Source organism: Elgaria multicarinata, chromosome 4 (genome assembly GCF_023053635.1).
Source record: "Elgaria multicarinata webbii isolate HBS135686 ecotype San Diego chromosome 4, rElgMul1.1.pri, whole genome shotgun sequence".
In the NCBI taxonomy this organism is placed as follows: domain Eukaryota; kingdom Metazoa; phylum Chordata; class Lepidosauria; order Squamata; family Anguidae; genus Elgaria; species Elgaria multicarinata.
The window spans coordinates 34,488,802-34,509,560 of record NC_086174.1 but is presented as its reverse complement, the minus strand read 5'-3'; the positions used below and the strand labels follow the sequence as shown (position 1 = coordinate 34,509,560).

Genomic DNA, 20,759 nt, shown 5'->3' with positions numbered 1-20,759 from the left:
AAGATATGCACAATCTCAAAGATTTAATGGCAGGAGTGTCCCACACCCACCCACCCATTTATCTGGGCGGGGGGAAGTGAATGTAAAATTAAAAACATTACACGACTGCCTTATTATTTAGAAAGAGAAAGAAAGAAATATAAAACCTCATTTTCAAAAACCAAAATAGGGCTATCTTTTTATTTTGTATTAATAAATGTATTTCTTTTAACACTTCTGTTGTTTTTTAAAAAAGCTATTGTTCTATTTGAGGTGTGAGAAGATGTGCTAACCTTGTCATCGTGCGTGCAGCAGAGCAGAAATGATAACTGTATATACATTTTTTAAACAAAAATAGAGTGTGATTGTGTGTGAGAGGAGAGACAGGGAAAGGGGGAGGAGGGGTGGAGAGAGGAAGAGAGACAACTTATTTAAATCCTGAATACAGTCAGACCTCATATGCATTGTTTAAAAAAAAAGCCCTAAAGAATTGCATATGGATTAGGGGGATGAATATTCTATTATTTCAGGCTGTTCTGCTGATCTTCTTATTGTGACTTTGCGCTTCAGAAATCTGCCAGGAATTTGGCTTTCCCGTACTAGGCAGTAATTTTAAATGTGTATCAAGCACTTGATAGTGTATGATTTGCGTGCTGTTGCATTCCCATTCCCTAAATTTTCCACCAATTTATTACTTTTTTCATACTGTTTTAATATTTCAGGATGATGAATATATACAGCATCATTAAAGGTAAATAAAAAATGCATGAAATTAAAAAATGGAATATTAGATGTTTCTTTTCTGTAATCCCTAGGTCCAATAGAAATGAAATGTCTCTGTTCTGTCAAGTAATCCCTAAACATGATTATGGACGTTGTAGTTTCCACATAGCCCACGTAATATTTGTATCATATAAGCCTATTTATGTAAGGTTTGAGTAAAAGTTGTTATTAGAAGACCTATAAACCTATTTTACAATTCAGAAAGATATGCTTGCCTCTTAATCTCTCGACTTTTATTATTTTCCTGGAGCTGACAGTAATGTGTCTTTAATTAATTTTTCAAAATGTTGTTACATCTTCTTTTGGGTACTTTAGGATGATTTGGCTATCCAATTTGAGACACAGGATTTTTTAAGACACAGGATTCAGCCCAGCAATTCATCCAATCTAAGCTGGGGGTGAGGGGTGGGGGGTCACACACAGTTCCTTTCTGGGTATTTCCCTTCGAAATCTAGTTCTAATCTGAAACATGAATTAGAGAGCCACTCTAATTTTAGGATTAAATAGGAGAAAAATCTAGATTTTGATATTGCAAAGCTGTATTACATTATTGGTGTTGATTACTTTGAACAAAGGACCAGAACATCTGAAACAAGTTTTTGACATGGGTAAGTTTATGGATATATCCAAGGCTGTTTCCACACCAGCCCTTTTCTCTGGAATTGCCATCCTCTGTTTATTCCAATTTTATGAAAGATCCAGACAACATTATTAGCCCCTTGCATCCAAGTGTCTTCTGTGTTATCCGATTGTGTGGAGTTTGGGACCTTATTTGTGGTTATCTTTTTAAAAATTGTTTTGTAATAAATGTAATTGGAGCACCGCCCTATCAAGTATGGACAGAGGAGGTGCTATTCAAGGACAGCATCCAAAGTTGGCTGTCCTCCAGTGCTCTTTAGGTTGCACTAGCAGGAATGACCGCTGGTGGAACAGGAAGCTGATGCTTCTTAGAACAATCCTGAAAACTAGTAGAAGCTAATGTTTCTGCACAGGTCAACCAAGCTCCTCCTGTGAGCTCCACTGACTTGTTCCAAACGGGAAGTGCTAGTTTTGGCTAGTTTCTGGATATACTGGAAGCACTAGCTTCCCATTGTACTAGCGATAATTCCTCTTAGTGCTAAGGCAGCTTAGGGTACTACCCTGTGCTATTAAATAAACACTCCCATTTTATTGCTTAATTATGTTTCTCCTCTTTTATAGCTTCCTTATGAGTGTGGCTAACAGATAGGTAAGGATCTCTATCTGAATATACTCTGTTCTTTGCCCAATGGCAGTTTCTGTTTCTACAGTATGAGAAGTGGGGGAAGAAAGTTTAAATAATTACTGGTTTCCATTTTCCTTTCCTTTTTTAAAAGAGCAAAATAGTGCTATTTTGCTATTAAAACATGAGAGGAAATAATGATTAAAATCTTTTCCCCCACCCCTCAGAACAGAAACAGACTACGGCCCCATTCAGAAGACTCCTTAAAGCATTGCTTTAACCATGGTGGTTAAGCCAGAAAGCCAGCCTGTGTTCAGGAGACACCTTAAACCATGACTTTAACCATGGTGAATAAGGCTTTTCACTATGGTTAAAGCTGTGGTTTAAGGTGTCTTCTGAACACGGCCACTGAGGCAATTGGGGTTATTCATCACTAATTCTCAATGGTCTTATAGGTCCCATCCAGCTCAATTATTCTATGATTCCCCCACCTGTGCCCATAACAAAGCAATGAAACATGAAGCTACAAAGAGGAAACATTCAATTAGTATTGCTGGGAACTTTTGCTGAATGTGACTTGTGAGTAAACATTTATTGGAGAATGATTATTTATTTATTGCATTTTTATACCGCCTCCTTGGGCGGTTCACAATTGCATGATTATGGGGAAGAGTATTGCTGGAAAATATTATGCTATAATAAGAACTTAATCTCCATTTTAATCCTGCAGAAGACCAGTGTCTAAACAGTGTTAAAGGGCTATTGTGCGGAAGCAACCAAAGGCTTTGTTTAGGTTGAAGTTCCATAACCATAAATAGTAGTTTGGAACAGAGCCACAGAAGGGGATAGCCCTCTTGCCCTCCGAAAAGGACATTTCCTTTTCAACAGATTTTATGCAAGAATTCACTTAGAGGAATTGCTTTGGGGTTCACTGTCTGATAGAGAAACTCATACATTGTCTCTGATGTGTGGCACATTTTTGTTTCGGGATCCATCTCATAGTTTTCTTTGAGAACCAATGACATTCAGTTGAAATTTTCTGTACTATACTAAATTTATACTCTGCTTTTTAGTAAGGATTGGGGAGAATTTCAGTTGTTCACATTTTGATAAGAATTATCAAATTTGCACTTCCTAGAACAATATGAAAACTGGAAAGCAGTTATCCTTCGGTATTTGCACCTTTCAGACTTTGCATATGTTAGGGGGAAAGAGCACACAAAAATGTGTATATTAGTGAAAAAAATGTACAAATGCATTATATTGTGAAAAACTGCTTACAGAAAATGCATGTGTGAGGTAAAATTGTATATAATAATTCATGTATTTTACAGTTGTGCACAGAAACATATCCAAAAGTTTGTGCATACTTTTTTTTATTTGCAAACTGATGTGGATATGGGAAAGAATGGACTTAAGCTGTAAAAAATGAGAAGGTGGGAAAATGAAATGGACAGATTCATCCATCCCTACCTTTTAGTCTGACTGATCAAATGGTCCATTTTAATGCTGCCCTGAAGTGTATCTAAAGTGTAAAATATGTTAATTTTCACTGAATCATGCTAAATACAAATAAGTGTCATTGCTCATATGTATATAATTTGTAATAATTGATCCTTGAGTGTATAAACTAATTGTCACAGATCTGTTATCATAGATATTCCTTTTAAACACAAATGCAGCTTTCATTAACAGTTAGATATATGATGTTAAGAGGCATCATATTGCAGCACATTGAGTCTAGGGTGCAGGTGGGAAGGCCGCAGCTTTCTTATAAGTCCAATGCTCTGTCCTCTGTGTCAGGAATGGCATATGTCAAGTGTAGAGTAGCCAGCCTTACAGCACACATTTGGGCAACTGACCATATACTGTAGATTCCACCGACATGAGTCTGAGATGAGCAAACCATGACGTGTTTTCATTCATTTCCTCATCTGTAAAATAAGACTGTGGCCTTAGCTAGACTTGCCTTTTGTTGCGGGGGAGAGAAGGGGAGGCCTCACGTTGTGAATAATGCAAGATCTCACCCTTGTTTACGTGTAAGGCGCGACAACCTCAAGAAGAGAGGCATTGCGCCCACCATTTTAATTTTTTTTTAAAAGGGCCAGTTGCGCACAAGCGCTCTAGTAGAAAGGTAAGGTGTTTTGTTTTTTTTTTAAAAAAAAAATACTTTCCCCGCTCTCTGCACCCACACTGATGGGTGCAGTGTGGCTCCCAGGTGCGTGGAGCTGGCTCAAGCCACAGCAACGGGCCACACCTTCCACAGTCCCGGGCTCAGCCCAGGACCGTGGAAAAAGCGGGCCCAAAGTTTGGGGCTGTATCCCGGGGTCAAGGAGGATTGATCCCTGCCTGATCCCTGGATCCCCTGTGCGTCATCTGGACACACAGGGACGATCCCAGGGTTCACCCCAGGATAAACGCTGGTCTAGCTAAGGCCTATATGTCCCTGTTTTATTTTCATGTATTTTGAACTGATTAATGTTTATGGATATAATGTAAGGGTGGACAATGTCTGGCCCTTCAGGTGTTTTGGCCTACAACTCCCATCAGCCCTAGCCAGCAATGCTAATGGTGAGCAATGATGAAGGGCAAGAAATTACTTGCCCTTAATTTAATGTGACTCTGACCAACAGCTCATCTATAAATGACAGCCCTATAAATCAGCTGTGTGGTTGATCCCAAGTGTCCAGGATTCCAAGCAGATGTTTTCCTTCCATAGGCTACTTGAGTTCTTTAGCTGAAGACATGTTCACCTCTATACATGGCTCCTTGTGGTTAGATGATTGAAAAATTATACTAATGAGGGCCCTTAAAATATTCCTATAACTAAGGTAAGTTTTCTCTAAATGGCTTAAGGATACCATGCTCAACAGTGCCTCAGTACCCATGGAAGATTTTCTTTCCTTCCTTACTAGCCAGGGCACAAAAATCCGTGGTAGCACATTTGAAATGACAAAAATGTAATGGGAACATGAGTGAAGATAAGAATAAGTACCAATGCTGGCTGGCCTTCTGGCACAAACATATGGTTTTTCAGATCGCACCACAGTATTCATTCCTTAATTCATCCAGTCAGATTTGGCTATTATGTTGAATTACTCATAGAGACAAATATTTGGTCCAATTATAGCAGAGACAAACAACAGGGAGTTCAGAGAAATGAATGGTGTTACAATGTGAGAGAAGTGAAGAATCTGAAGGAAGATGCTTCCTTCAAAGAGAAGAGGGTGGGATGATGAGTTTCCAAATATCCAAAAGTTGCTATAATGCAAATAGAAAAGCATTTTCTAAAGCTATCTGAAATGGGCAAGCTAAGGAAGCTATGAGCATAGTTTGGGATCTATTAGCCAGGAATCAGGATCCAGGGAACAAGACAACTAGTTCCATGTACCTATGGGGCTTTTGTTTCTCAAACGGCAGCAAACCACTTTTAGAACTGAAAGCACTTTCAAAAGCAGTTTTGTGACATGCATACAATTTAAAATGGGCCGGGAACTCCCTTATGTTTTGTTTGTCATGCCTGTAGCACTGTTCAGTGTACTAATAATTACTTTACCATCTTTGTTTCATTTGATTCTTACAATAACCCAGTAATCCTCATAGTTGAGTGGGGATTTGAACTCAGGTAACTCATGGCCTCATAGTTTCCCAGATTGATAGGCCTACATAATATTATTCTAACCTTCTCCCTAAGTTCTGCTCCCTGTCCCCTCCTCAAATTACAGCATTAGTAGATTAAGAGTTGGCATTATTATATTTCACAGAAAATCCACTCTCAGTCTTCTGCAATGATTACTCAGAGAGACTCGATGCTTGAGTTTATGAACATCAGGTCAGGAGGCGTAACCACTCACAGCTGAGGCCAGGAACCACTGTTCCAGGAACATAAGATCAATACTTGTTATCGAGTCTGTGTTTATAGGGTGTGTTAAATGACCACAGTTCTTGATGCTCATCCATGAATGGCATGTTTAAAACCTCACTGCACTGGCCAGAAAAAGAAAGGCAAATTATATGGTGAAAGTATTTTAAATCTTTAATCTAATTTTCAATAAGTTACTTTCAGTCTTCGGTGAAGTTATGCTATCTCAGGAAAAGATAATAGAGAGCGAGTAAATTAACAGTTAAGTTGTTTTTATTTTTCCCCTACTCAACTCTTCTCAGCAGTTTGTGCAGTTGATATTGAAATAATAATAATAATAATAATAATAATAATAATAATAATAATAATAATAATAGATCTCCGCTTTGCACAACACAAGAAACTGCAAGTGGGAAATGAATGTTAAAAATGTCTGCTGACATGTGCTGACATGCACTGCAGCCCATTGAGGCTTAAATGTGCCACCGTGGGCTGTTCAAATATGCAGACTGGTATTGTGTAGACTGCAGGTGACTACGTGGGTTCTTCAGGTGCTCCTACTGACCACTCATTTTTTTAGTTGCATTTGCAATAAATCACTATAATTTATGTCAGGGGACAAGCTTTTTATCCAGGTCTTAATAACACAAAAGAATCATATTTAGTTTAGACCATGGTGAACTCCCAGAGTTGGTCCTGTTATCTGGATCTATTTATATATGCCTCCTCCCTGACGCAGGCACGTTACAATTTTTAAAACAAAAATGAGAGTAGGAAGAGAAAAGGTTATTTTGAAATAATGATATTTTCCTAGCAAATTCTTAAATGAGCTAATTCTTTAGAGTACTTAAGAACATAGCGCACTTAAATTCCCACAGTAATTAAGAATGAAGAATTAGATACAAAGATTACGCAATAGCTGCTCCTCATGATACATTCATTGCTTTCAGTTTTATGGTAAGTAATATCATTGTTGCAAAGTTTCCAAATTGCTTTTTACACAAATCCACAGAAATGAAATCTTCTCCTAGTTATGAAAATGAAGTAATGTCTTGAGACACTAGTATATTACTTCAGATTTATAGAGATAATGAGCCAAAATCTACTTTCAGTTACATTGCTGTAAATACCAAGTGGCTTAATTGAAATTGAACTGTGATGAAACTCTGGCAGACTTGGAGATGTAAGGTCTGGATTTAAAGTGCTAGAGGGCAGAAGATACCAATGCTCAATGCAGTAGATTGCCTCCCCATGGAGGTGGCACATTACTGGGCATTGGTAGAGTGCAGTGGCAAAACATTGGCTTAGATGGGGGAAAACCATATTTAAATCTCTGCCAGCCACGAGCTTCACTGGATATGATGGGACAAGTTGCCCCTTTCCCATCTGAACTATCTTACAGGGTCTGTTTAAATGGCAGACCTCATGGCTACAATATCTGGTCTGATTTTTTAATATTTTTTTTACTTTTCTGTTACTGCTCCCCATTTCCTGCTTTTTGTGCCTGTTGAATGGTTCTAGAGAACTTGAGAGCTTGCACATTTTTGTTGGATTCTGGTTGGTCTTAATGCAGGGATGAGCAGCTTGAGTCCCTTCAGATGTTTTGGCATACAACTCCCATACTGTTGGAGAGGCTGTCTTACCATTGGTGTTGCTGATGGGATTTATACGTCAAAACATCTGGAGGGTCACAAGTTGCACATCCCTGCAATAAAGATATCGCCCCACTGTGAATTTTGGATTCCCCCCCCCCCTCCTGGACCAGCATTTTTATCTACTTCATTTGGAGACTCTTGTTTTTATTTTTTGTTTTTCAATTTATTCACTTGGATCCTACCTTTTCTTCCATGAATGAAGCAGAGTTCACATTCACAGAATGGGTCTCCCCCTCTCCTCCCTTTATCTGAAGCCTTCTGCATCCCACTAAAATCTTTTCTTGGGTGTTGGGGGCCCCTCAGGAATGGAGGAGCAATTCAGAATCCAAGCCATAGTGAGTTGCCTGTTAGTGGGAACCAAGTCCATAAAAATAAAAGAGGGCAAAGAACAAAGTACTCTTTAAAGTAATGCTCACATAATGTGATTGCAGATAGAATGGTCTTCTTTAGGAGAACAAGTATAGTAGTTCACTCTGTACTTGGTGACGTTCAACTTCTTGTTGCTGTACCCAAAGCTTCTCTTGAAGGTTGCATCATAATTCAAATTATCTACAGACTCAAACATTTATGCAGTCAAAGAAGGCTTCAGTCCCATTAGTGTTACACTAAAGGACATATTCATATTTTAGTACCTACAGAAAGAAAAGAATTTGAAGTTAGGATGTGGCACATACATATAAGTTATGTCAGAACACTTTTGCTAAGTTTAACCAATCTAAAAGCTTGTATCTGCGAAATGGAATGAGTTCCACAGGAGAATTAAGATCACCGCATGATGTAACTGATTACACAAATAAAATGACCACAGCTTATTAGGGGAGATTGATAATGGACTAAGGCTGCAATCCTGTGACAGTTAAATATATGTTAAGACCTGGAAAAATCAATGGGGCTTAGGCATGCCTTACTGCCACAGGACTAGTTCATCATCATTTACTTCTTACCTATTAAACGGGCACTTTGTATTGCAGTGATGCAAACAGAGGTTTACGTTGCTGTAACTAAAGGGGAACCCCAAGCATGTCCCCAAAGTTAGACTTATGCAACTCTGCCCAGTTGCCATTAGTAATGCCTCAGTACTTCTTAAAAGAGGGATTATACTAACAAAAGGATAACCAAGACTATTGCTCCACTTGGCTCAAGCAAGGTCTTATAGTGATTGCTTTGGCAAAGCAGGAATCCTTATGCACAGTCCTACAAACAGCTATAGTTTTACAACAGCTCATAGGAACATGTTGCTTGTGTGCCTCCTTAACAATGTAATCTCCTTTTACTAGCTTTTTATTTATGTTTTATGCCATTTGAGCATATATCAGATGAAGTTGTATATCTTTGAAGTTAGGGTTCAAGCTATACGTTTGATCAAAACCTATTCACACTTCCATGACAGGTTTGGATATGGATATATCGATCTATAACTCTGTCTATAACTTTCTCTCACACTCTGTATTATATACTAAAATATACATAGCCATTGCAGTCTTCTTTCAGAGCTGCCTTCATTATACATTGATGACATATACCGTCAGCTGAAAATGCACACATTAAGATCTATTTGGTGCTGCTCACATGCTCAATTTTTGGGTAATTTTTCTATACCTACATCATCCACATTTCATGGATTGCAGTATATTTTATGAACCTACAATTGTGTGGAGGAAAAAAGGACTATGTGAAGTGTCTCCAAATTAGCTTAAATCCCAAACTCCATTTTAACAATTATGTAGATTGGTCTCTTCCATTTCTTTCATCCAATTTAAAATAACCTTGCTGCCTTAATTGAGGGATTCCCCCCTCCGCTTTCTTTGCTGACTATCCCCTTCAATATAAACTATGGTAATATTTTGTATATCTGCTCATGGTGTTCCCAAAGAGGGAAATGTGGGTAGTTCCTAGATGAATATAGAACGCTCCCCAGTGAAATCATTCTAAGGATTTGTTTGCTGCATTTCTATACTGACAAATAGTCAAAGCTCTCTCACTTGTTCACAAATAATGGTTAAAACCATAAAACACACAAATGTAATAACATCATGTAACATCTAAAAGATTAAATTAAAACAGCCCCTAATGATACCAAAGTAAAACCAGCAGCAGAGGGCAAACACAGTTCAGGGATCTAAAAAGCATTGACACACACATATTTTTAAAACAAAAAAGAGTAAAAATAAAAAGGCTTTCACATGGTACCAAAAAGACTACAACGTAGGAGGTAGGTCTGTGCACCTGCCCTTGTACTGAATGATGGTAGCAGTAACCAATGGGATATTTCCCCCACAGTTTGTTTTTGAGGTGAAGTAGCTGTTGTTTTAATTTCCTGTATTTTTGTTCTAAGCCCAGTTTCTCCCTCCTATCCAGTGGCTGTATATTGTTCCCGATTCTGGATTGTAGCTACATCTGGAGAAGCTTAAAATGCATTCTGGATTTAATAGCAGACAAATAAATAAGCATCACATCTGTTTTGATGGTTTCTAAATAATATGATATTTAAATGAAATGCTGTTTGCCGCAGCATGACTCTTTGAATTTTTGAACATTTTTATTCCATATCTCACAATAATGTGAGAAATGTTATTTAAATCTCTCCGTTTTCCTTATACAGACATTTTAGAAGACTTCAGATTTGTTTTTGAACATATTCAAATTCATTTTTGCCACCACCAAATTTAGAATAGAAGTCCCCCTTTCAGCTTATCTTTGTTAAACACCTGCAAAAATCAATGGCATTTCGTTTGCTTAAAAAGACTCTCTTCCTTTTAGGAATACCAGAACTAATACACAGTTTATTATATGTTGTTGTTTTTGTTGTTGTACAGTGTTAATGGACACTGACTAGATGAGCTGTATAGGTATTCAACAATTTCATAGTCGAATGTTAAAATGCAGTTCATTTGCCAATTTAAGAAAATTAATTACTTTATTGATTATGGTTAATTTTAAAGTTTAATTAAACTTTAGGAATGAATTATTTGTATAAAATTGTATTTAAAATAAACTAAGGATCCAAAGTTTTGACATAAACATTTTTGGTTTTTCTTTGTCTTTGATCAACTCAAGCCTGTAGATTATAGATAAAGTTGCTTTTCCCCATAGATTTTATTCTCTTTCTTTTGACTATCATTTTATATTTTGTAGTCCTTTGTGTAACTTATCAATAAATGATAGTGCACTTCTGACCCTTGTGTAAGGCTGGCTAAGAGGGATAGGATGGCGTGGGAGTGCCCCTCTGCCAACAGAGACCCCATATGTCTGCAGAAAGGTCTGCAAGTGTAATTCTCTTGCCAGCAGTATTGCCACCAACTATTGACCCTGAAACAGGGTATGTTGTGACATGTTGTAGGTGGCCTTGGGTCCACTGGACCCAAAGCCCCATAATTCCCCCCAAAAGACTTCAGGATCAGGCCCATCAACTGAACCTGCCTGGAGCCAGCAGAGATTTTCCTACATTGGTTTCAATGCGGCAACAGAATTAAATGAAATAGAGATCTGTAAACTGTCTTTGTAGGAAAACCTCCCCCCTACTTCTCCTGCCCTGGCTGGTGAGAAACGGCAGAGCTTTGGGACTGGCAAATTGTCCACTACTTCACTTGCCTTTCATTTAGAGTTGCTCTGCTCATGTTTAGGATTTACTGAAGATGTTGCCACGCATATAACCGCATGGATTAGAACTGCTACACTGAAAACCATTATTGTAGATTGGATAAAATGTCACATAAAATTGCTGTACAGCACATTATTATTATTATTATTATTATTATTATTATTATTATTATTGCCGCTCAATTATCTAACAGATTCCAGAGTGGTGAGCATAAGTATAAACAGTAAAAGAAAGAAAATTCAATTAAAAAAAAAGACACAGAAAAACAGTGGCTAGTCAGTTGAGGATGGCTTCTTGAAGCTGAGTTGTTTTCAGGAGGTGCCTGAAACAGCCTATGGTTGGTGCCTGCCTGATATTCAGGGGTAGGGAGTTCCACAGAGAAGGGGCCACTATACTAAAGGCTCTTCTCCTGGTAGATTCCAATCGGACCATAGGTCCACGTGTAACCACCAGGAGCATGCCCTCCGATGACCTCAGTGATTGGGCAGGTTGGTAAGGGAGAAGGCGCTTTCTCAGGTATCCTGGTCCCAAGTGTTTAGGGCTTTATACACTAGTACAAGAACCTTAAACCTGGTCTGGTAGCCAGTAGGTAGCCAGTGCAATTCCGTCAGCAAAGGAGTTATATACTGAAAAGAGTCAGCTTCACTAGCTCCAGCTCCCGGAGCAGTCTTAAGGGCAGCCCCACATAGAGCGCATTGCAGTAATCCAGTCTTGACGTTACTAACGCCCGTACCACTTATGCTACAATGCTCTTCCCCCTTACCTGGGAGTAAGCCCATTGAAGTCTGAATAACTCTGGAACTTACTTCTGAGTACATGTGTATATTGTCCATGCAGTGTCATAATATTGCATTTCTGCTATTGTGGAGATCCATCTATCATTACCTCCTCCTCTCTGTTTGCCTAAACTAGATTTATCTATCCTAGCCCATGCAGAGCAAATTCATCCTGGTACTTTTACATACAGTATTCTAGCAGTACGTAAAAGTATTCTCGCTGCTTCAACAAACATATTTCAGATATAAAAAAATGACAATGGACAGAACTCCTCCTCCTCCTTTATTATGGATAGAAATGTTTAAGTTGGGGACATATTTTATTATTATTATTATTATTATTATTATTATTATTATTTATTTATATAGCACCATCAGTGTACATGGTGCTGTGATACCTGAATTACATTTATTTTAAGCTTTCATAAGGCCATTGAATATATTTGTAGGAATATCTGCAGTATCTCCATGTATGGGATATATGCATGATTTCTGTTAAAATCTTTGGGTTGGATCCAGAGTAAGATAGTTGAACTTAGGTTTCATTAAAATCAATTGACCATTAACCATAGGTTTTTGTAGATGAGAACGCTGCATTTATATCATACTGTCCCAAGTTAGGCATCGATAGAGATGTCAGACGTTAATGCACAAATAATTAAAATTCTGTGTTGACGTTTTTATGGCCTTTGTTAAAGAATGAGCATCTTTCTGAAGAAATGTCTTGAATGTTTGGGAAAGGGAGAAATAATCTGATGCAGTTGCAGTAAGAGCTGCTAGCTGCTGTTGTTAATACGACTACTCCGATAAGATTGTAAGAGTTGCCAATATCAGTATTCAGTCTTGTAGCGTGTCACAGTGCTTTCATGTGAACTGAACTGAACTGTCTCTTCACACTCCCTCCCTCCCTTTCTTCCTCCTGCCCTCTCCCTCTCCCCCTTTCTCTGTCTTTCTCATTCGCATTGAAGTCAGGGAAAAGGGAGGAAAAAAGATTTGAGGATTGCCCAATTTGTTCTGACATAAAGAGATGTTTAGCTCTGTGAAAGGTGGTGGAGGCAGCATGCCTGACTGACATTTCAACAGAGTGTCTGCTGGGATTGCTCACTTCTTGTCCCATCATATTCCCTCTGTGTCCTGCGCGAGTGCTCTTGTCTAATCTTCACAGTGAGAACACCAACACTCCCTTGGGCTTTGGTGCTCAACACCTTGTTAGACAGGGCTTATGGTGCCATAGCTCTGGGTTTAGCACTTGTTTTTGTTTTAATATTTCAGGTCTGTTTAAAAGCCCAAATAAAGGATTTTTTATGGCATTTCCTACAGTGTTAGGTATCACCTAATCACTTTGTTCACTTTCTAGCAATAGAAGGGTTGACATTTTGCTAGAAGGAAAGAAAGCTTAACATTTTAAAGAAGAGGTAGAGAGAATCATGATGCCTATTATAAAAACAATACGGCTTCAAAAACCATCTTCTATATTTTCTTTGCTTTTGAATGGGACGTTATTTATTTGATAAACATCTGTTCCAAAGTTACTTCAAACAGATAATAAATACGCACACACATGTATTTTCAAAGGAAGTGTAATGTATGTGTGTACTTTAAGATTCCAGGCACATGATGACAAGTTACAATATGCCATGTCCTGTTACAACATATAGTTAACAGGTGATGCTGCAAAGCACTAAGAGCCTAAGTTACTGAGAAGTAAAGGTCTGACACTATCACTGAAGCATTAGCAAGTGCCACGTTAGCTATAGCCCTTGTTATTTTCAATGAGTACAGAATCAGACTGCAGGTGATGGCCCATCCGACTTCGTGCTCCTCTGTCCAAAACAATCCCTCCACATAGAAACCAGCAGGGAAATGGACTCTATGCTAGCCTTATCCTTAACATGCTAGCTTTCTACATGTGGGGCTTTGGAAAGCAATTCAATTATGTGAGCCCCTAAAGAGATACAACTTTGACAGCATGTTTGATATTTAAGGTACCAATTTGCTTATAACATCTAGGCCAGGTGTTTATTTTTTGAAGCAGCTGATGGGAGAGAGCACCCAAATTGCACTGGGACTATGGCAATGGGGAAGGAAAGTTAATCCTATTCTTGATCTAAAATGTAGCACCCATCACTATTTGCCTGCTTATGGGAAATACAGGCTGAGCTAACAACAAAATGTTGCAATGTGGAGTACTGCTGTTCAGGATTCCAACCAACTAGCCATGCCTTTCCCCAAGATTTGCATTCTATTATCTATTTATTTATTACATTTCAATACCATCCATTAGCCAAAGCTCTCTGCATGATTTCCAAGAAAACCTATCCCCTGGATTTCTGTTGTTGCTGATATTTTCCTTCCAACTATCAGTCAGCATTCCTTGCCCACTAGATATGTGTGGATCATGCCATTTCGGCTCCATAAAGAACAGATATTAGGATATTTGATATTAGTACTTGTTCATGAGGAAGGCAGGATAGAGCTGGAACTATCTCTGATTATTCAAGATCCAGTGCAAGTTCACCAAGAGAAAAATCCCCAGCTATTATTTTCATAATAAGCTACTGTGAGTAGCTTATTAACCCATCATGGCTTAAAGTGATGTCTGAATGAGCCACTGAGTCAGACCATGGGTCCATCTAGCTCAGTATTGTTGAAACTACCTGGTAGTGGCTCTCCAGGGTTTCATGCAGGAGTTTTTCCAGCCCTACATGGAGATGCCTGGGATCTCATTCCCTGGGATCACCAGGTAGGGCTGGAAAAACTCCTGCCTTGAAACTTAGGCCCCTTCTACACTGAAGGGCTGTCCCGAGGAAATAGAGGAATCGTCCCTGCCTGCTCCCAGGATCTCCTGCGTGTCATTTTGATGCACAGGGATGATCCAGGGACAATCCAGGGGAAAAAAGGCAGGTGTAGAAAGGGCCCTAATCGACAATACTGACTAGATGGACAAATGGTCTGATACAGTATAAGGTTATGCCCCACACAATCAGAGATTTTTAAGCTACTGTGCGTAATCTGAGTCATTCCCCCACCCCCTGTCCTGGTACAGTCCTCCCAACCTAGCAGTGACGCTGTTTCACCCATTGACATCACAGCAGCCTGGTCAGATATATTCAGATTTGTAGTCCAGAACATCTGGAGAACACCAGCTTCGGGAAGGCTGTTTTAGGGTTATGAGTATGACCATGTGCAAATCCCTAACTCATGCACTCTTCCCTTTTTGCTTCCATTTTTGACTAACCACAACTTGATGTTACATCTGACTGTTTTAGGTCTCAGTTCTATCCATGTTAAGACAGAAAACTCCCAGCATCTGTCCAGCCAGCCATACTGGCTGGGGTATGCTGGGAACTGTAGGACTTTTTCTGTCTAAACATGCATAGGATTGCACCCTCAACTAAAATTCATTAAAACAAGCCAACTTCTAACAGTGGTTTATGCAGCTAGTTTGTTTAAACTATAGTTAAGCTTAACTAAAGTTTAGGGACATACTGCCAAATTATGGTTAAACAAAAATGGAAGTGGAAGCTTGCAATCTCCGCCTTGTACCTATGCTAGAGGGGAAAGGGGAGCATATGAGCCCAAGGCTCACACAAGCTCTCATCTTCATAAAGCTAAACCATGATATAGCATTATGCCAGAATGCAGCCATTTGTCTAAAGTCAGTGACATTACTGGTGATAAAACAGTATAATTCACCTTCTTGTGTCACTTTATATGTGATGGTCTTCTAAAGAAATATATGTATTCACTTCTTTAAAATAGTGCTGTGAGGAAAATTCTGACTGTTCCATTTTTGGCATTTCATGGCAGGTGTGGGAGAAATGAAAACTTGGGCAAAAGAGGCTGGGAGAGATGAGAATTTTGGAGAATTTTCTCCTTGGGGAGGGGGATAGGGTTTCCACATACCTTTTTAAATGTAGCCAGTTGTTGAGGAGCCTTCTTTCTTTTCTTTTTCAAAACAGCCCCAGCATTTTCAGGAGCCCAGAAGTTCTTCCTTAATGCTTATTGGAGAGGGAGAGGTCACATGGTCTCCAGTGGGCATTCACTAAGAATTGCTGGGCTCCTCCAAATGCTGGAGGAAGGGGGGGTTACTTTTTTGTTTTTGTTTTTTGAAAAAGTAAATAATAGGAAAGCCTTCAGCAACCGGCTACACTTAAAGAAGGTATGTGGAAACCCTGTTCCCCACCCCCAAGGAGAAAATTCTCCCAATTTCCCCCCTCCCTGCGAAAGAGGCAGAAAAAAACATTCTTCTTTCATGGGGAGAGAGAAAAAGTTCCCGAAAATAGGGGACCAGTTTCAGTCCAGCACTGCTTTAAAAGCAGGGAATTCTCCTGTTGCATTATGGAACTAAAAGAGCACTCATGAGTACTTCTTTCAAGTGTTGAACACCAACAAAGCTTCTTGCAGCAATGCCCATTTTATGAACCTTTGCTATTCAATAAATAATAATAATAATAATAATAATTCATTGTACATTCTTCTTCTAGATGAATGTACAGTGAATGCACATCTACCTCTTTTGGAGATAGGTCCCTAATTGAAAAGAAGTTCCTGCATTAAGGTTATCCCCATTTTTCCAAGCAAAGTTACTGTCCATAAATTAGATGGGGTTGCCGACTAGACTGGGCCTACTGCTAGCTTACTGCTAGAGTGGCCTTCTGCAACCCTTCAGATGTGTTTGGACTATGACTCCCATAATCCCATCCAGCATGACCAGTGACCATCCGGGCTGGGAATGATGAGATTGTAGTCCAGCATGTCTGGTGGGAACCAGGTTGTGGAAGGCTGTGCTAGAAATATCACTCCCTTTCCCAGGTCATCTGGAAATAACCCTACATTTTTATTATGAATTATGAAACCTATAACTAACATGAAAACACTAATTTCTTCTGCTGCTGTCATTTACTAGAATCAATATCATCCTTCCTGTCTTTATTCAGCAGAGAAAACAAAGCTAATCCCAATTTCTAAAGAGCCAGCTAATAAAGGAGTCAAGGGATCATTAGTCTAATTAACTCATTCCTGTTTTCAGTTTACATTTCATTATGCCATTACACTCTCTGAAATGTCAATTTTTATATTCCATGAAAAACTGTTTAACATATAGACTTTAAATTAACCAAATCATAGCATATATTATATATTACAGATAATCAATTTTACCTCAAATTTAAGCAATTTCTCTTTGGCTAAATCATAAATTTAAGCAAACCTTACTTAATACAAAATGTATTGTATAAATATTTGTATGATGATTTTTGTATCTGCTTTGCCAGAGGTTGTTGTATTCAATGGGATTACTCTTGTCTGCAAAATTAAGCATGCACTTAAATACTTTCCTGTACCAGAGTCTAATATGATGAAGTATAGGGAGCTCATAACTGTTGGGAAGACAGATATTACCTGGTATTATTTTCTGCCACAACAGTTGTCCTGACATTCTTTATGGAAGTCTTTTAAATGGATCTGATTGTAAGAATTACAGAAAATGCACTACTGCTATTGACTTTCAGTTTCCCAAGAATGTTAAATGTGTGAACTCAGTTCCTCAAAGTCTGTAACATACAAAAACATACGTATATGTTTCTATCTTTCTAATACTGTCGCATATCAATAACTTTGAATTTATTTTGTTTTATTAAAAAATAGGAAATTGACATAAAGTTGTATAATGTTTTTAACATTTTTTCATCTTAATTGTACAGAAAGAGTTTGTTTGTTTGTTTTTGGCAATAGTAATTGCTTACCTGGCAAGTCACAAATATCTCCGTCTCAAGAGATATGCAAGTGATATCAACTGAGCATTCAAATCTGACTATGCAGTGGAATGTAAGAAATCAAAGGAAACAAGACAGCCATGTACTCTGCAACTGGTGCAACATATTTCTAGATTAATGGTACCAGGCAGTCAGCTGAATGCTTTTCTCCATCCTAGCAAGGGATGGAGGGATTGGAGGGGGGGGGTTAGAGATGTAGAATTTATAGAAATTTTGAGGCCATGGAAAAATACCATTTTTCTCTCGTAGTTTTTTTTTTCTGGGGGGAAATGGAAATTTTGGGGAAATTGAAAACTAAACTATACTTATTTTTAGTGCTCTTTACAGATCTAAAATCACTTTATTGCTTCAAGACAGCTTTCCTTAACATGGTGCCTTCCATATATTTTGGACTTCAGCTCCCATCAGCCTCAGGCAGTATGGCCAATGGTCAGGACTCTATTCACATGTTTGGAAACTAAGCATAAATGTTTATCAGTAAAATATACTTTAGATCAATAATATTAATAAGGAATTAAAGAAATATCTATGCTGGGAATCTTACAGAAAGGTCTAAAAAAACCACCTTTTCCCATGACTTCATTATTTCTAGACATTATATATCTGTAGGGTTTTTTTTCCAATAGAAGTGTTCTTATTACATAGTTTTTAACAATCATTTTGTGGGGCATAAAGGTTGGGTAACAATATATAAATACTTGTCTTAAATTTTAAAAGAAAGTATTTCATAATCCAAAGCTGTTCAATTTTTTATTTTTATTTTTGAAAAAGCCAAACTGATTCTTGGGGGGGAAAGGGAGAAAAAAAGTTATTTCCTGGGCTTTCACAGCCCTAGTGTGTTCCCCAATCAGGTGGAACCATGGCAGAAATAATGTGCATATTTATTTATTTATTTATTCATTTCATTTATATCCCACCTTTTTTCCTCCAAGGAACCCAAGGTGGCATACATAATCCTCCTCCTCTCCATTTTACCCTCACAACAACAACCCTGTGAGGTAGGTTGGGCTGAGAGTCTGTGAGTGGCCCAATGTCACCCAGTGGGTTTCCATGGCTGAGTGACGACTAGAACTCAGATCTCCCAACTCCCACTCCAACACCTTAGCCACTACACCACACTAGCTTTCACCAGTATACCCAGACTACAATTCCATTCTGTCTGCAGAAGCACCCCTTGAATGTTGGTTCCCTTGGTGGCTGCATAGCTCTCTTGAATAGTCTGTACATGCAGTGATATTTTTAACATCTTTTCTGTTTGCCAACAACAGCTGTGTTAGCAATTCAGAGAGACATTAAGAAGTCTTAGATCAGGGGTGGGCAACTTGGGGGGGGGTCTGTGCCAATTCCCCCCTCGACCCTTCTGTGAGCCACACTCTGTGGGTTGCCACACACTCCTTGGGGAAACAGGAAAGCCTAAAATGTCCAAATTTAGGGTGATCGTATGAAAAGGAGGACAGGGCTCCTTTATTTTTAACAGTTGCATAGAAAAGGGAAGTTCAGCAGGTGTCATTTGTATATATATATGAACCTGGTGAAATGTCTTCTTCATCACAACAGTTAAAGCTGCAGAAGCTATACTAGAGTGACCAGATTTAAAAGAGGGCAGGACACCTGCAGCTTTAACTGGTGTGATGAAGAGGAAATTTCACCAGATTCTCTATATATACAAATGACACCTGCTGAACTTCCCTTTTCAATACAACTGTTAAAGATAGAGGAGCCCTGTCCTCCTTTCCAAATGGTCACCCTACTAGGCTGACCGTATGGAAAGGAGGACAGGGTTCCTGTATCTTTAACAGTTGTATTGAAAGGAGAATTTCAGCAGGTGTCATTTGTATGCATTAAGAACCTGGTGAAATTTCCTCTTTATCACACCAGTTAAATCTGCAGGAGCACTGCCCTCTTTTATATCTGGTCACTCTAGTATAGCTCTTGCAGAACTGTTGTGATGAAGAGGGAATTTCACCAGGTGCTGCATGCATATAAATGACACCTGCTGAAATCCCCTTTTCTATACAACTGTTAAAGATAGAGGAGCCCTGTCCTCCTTTTCATAAGGTCACCCTAGTAGTTGTTACTTAATTACTGGGATGGAATTCAGATGTCTCTTCTTAAGGAATGACTTGTGCTACAAAGAAAGCAGTCTATCATGGCAACACGTGATGACTCAAATATAGGAATGTGCTTCTGTCTTTTGGCCCAAAATTTATATCAGTTACATACTCTAATAGTCACAACTTCCCAGGATCTGGTGTAGAGCAGGTTAGAAGTTTGAAAAATATTCTTAGGAGATTTACTTAATAGGACCTCCTTCCAAAATAAATGCATTTAGGAATGAGATTCTGCCTTTTGTTCTTTCATAAAAGCAGTTAAAATAGCAGGCGGAGAGCAATTTGGAACTGGCAGGATAGCCCAGAGTACATTCAGACAGTTTCTAATTTGGGAGAAAAAGAGTATGATATTGGTTTAATGTTGTGATTCATTAGGTGAGTCTCAATGACTCTTGGGAATGAGATTCGCTTTGTGCTTAATTTCCCCCTGTGTCTGTTATTATATGCAGCCTGAGTGTTGCATGAAACAGAGTTTGAATGTTATTGTAGTCCCATATTAAGCCTGACCTTGCAGCTCAGTATTAATTTGAAGTAGCGGAATTAAAATTTTCCATTCTTTTGCATTGTCATGCCTCACATTGATAAGCACAAAGAAATGTAAATAAAAAAGACCTATTTCACAACCCTAGCTACAACCTTTTTGTTTTATGACAAAAGACAGTTAATTAGCATACTAGCAGTAAGCAGCCTTCCCAAACTCTGGCTAATTATGTATTCTGTTGACCGTGACTCCAGTCATAAGGTAATTGGCTTGCAGCAACATGACATTTCAAATCATCTCTTGAAATTACATCAAAAAGCCAGCCTGTTTTGTTTTGATAGGGGAACAATCAATTTGATAAGTGGTAACACAGCTCATTGTTTCACATTAATTAGACTAATTGCAGCATGTTAGCCTCTGAAATAGACAGAACTTGGAGAAGACAAAGGCTGCGGCCTTTAGCATGCAGTGCATGTGAGGGTTCTAGTTGCTTGCACAGAGTATAGTCAGGAAACAGAGTTCTTAGAATCCAG

The 20,759-nt window shown here is 38.6% G+C and overlaps 1 protein-coding gene across 11 annotated transcripts in view; it reads left to right on the top strand.

The window, feature by feature from the left end:
- Positions 1-20,759, top strand: part of ESRRG (estrogen related receptor gamma) — a 541,458-nt gene that overhangs the window by 230,387 nt on the left and 290,312 nt on the right. For 4 of the 11 annotated variants that reach the window (XM_063124061.1, XM_063124050.1, XM_063124051.1 and 1 more), the window contains one exon: positions 702-730. The exons of the other annotated variants lie outside the window; for them this stretch is intronic. The gene's annotated coding sequence lies outside the window, so the exon portion shown is untranslated. The remainder of the gene's footprint in view (positions 1-701; positions 731-20,759) is intronic. 11 annotated transcript variants of the gene reach the window in all.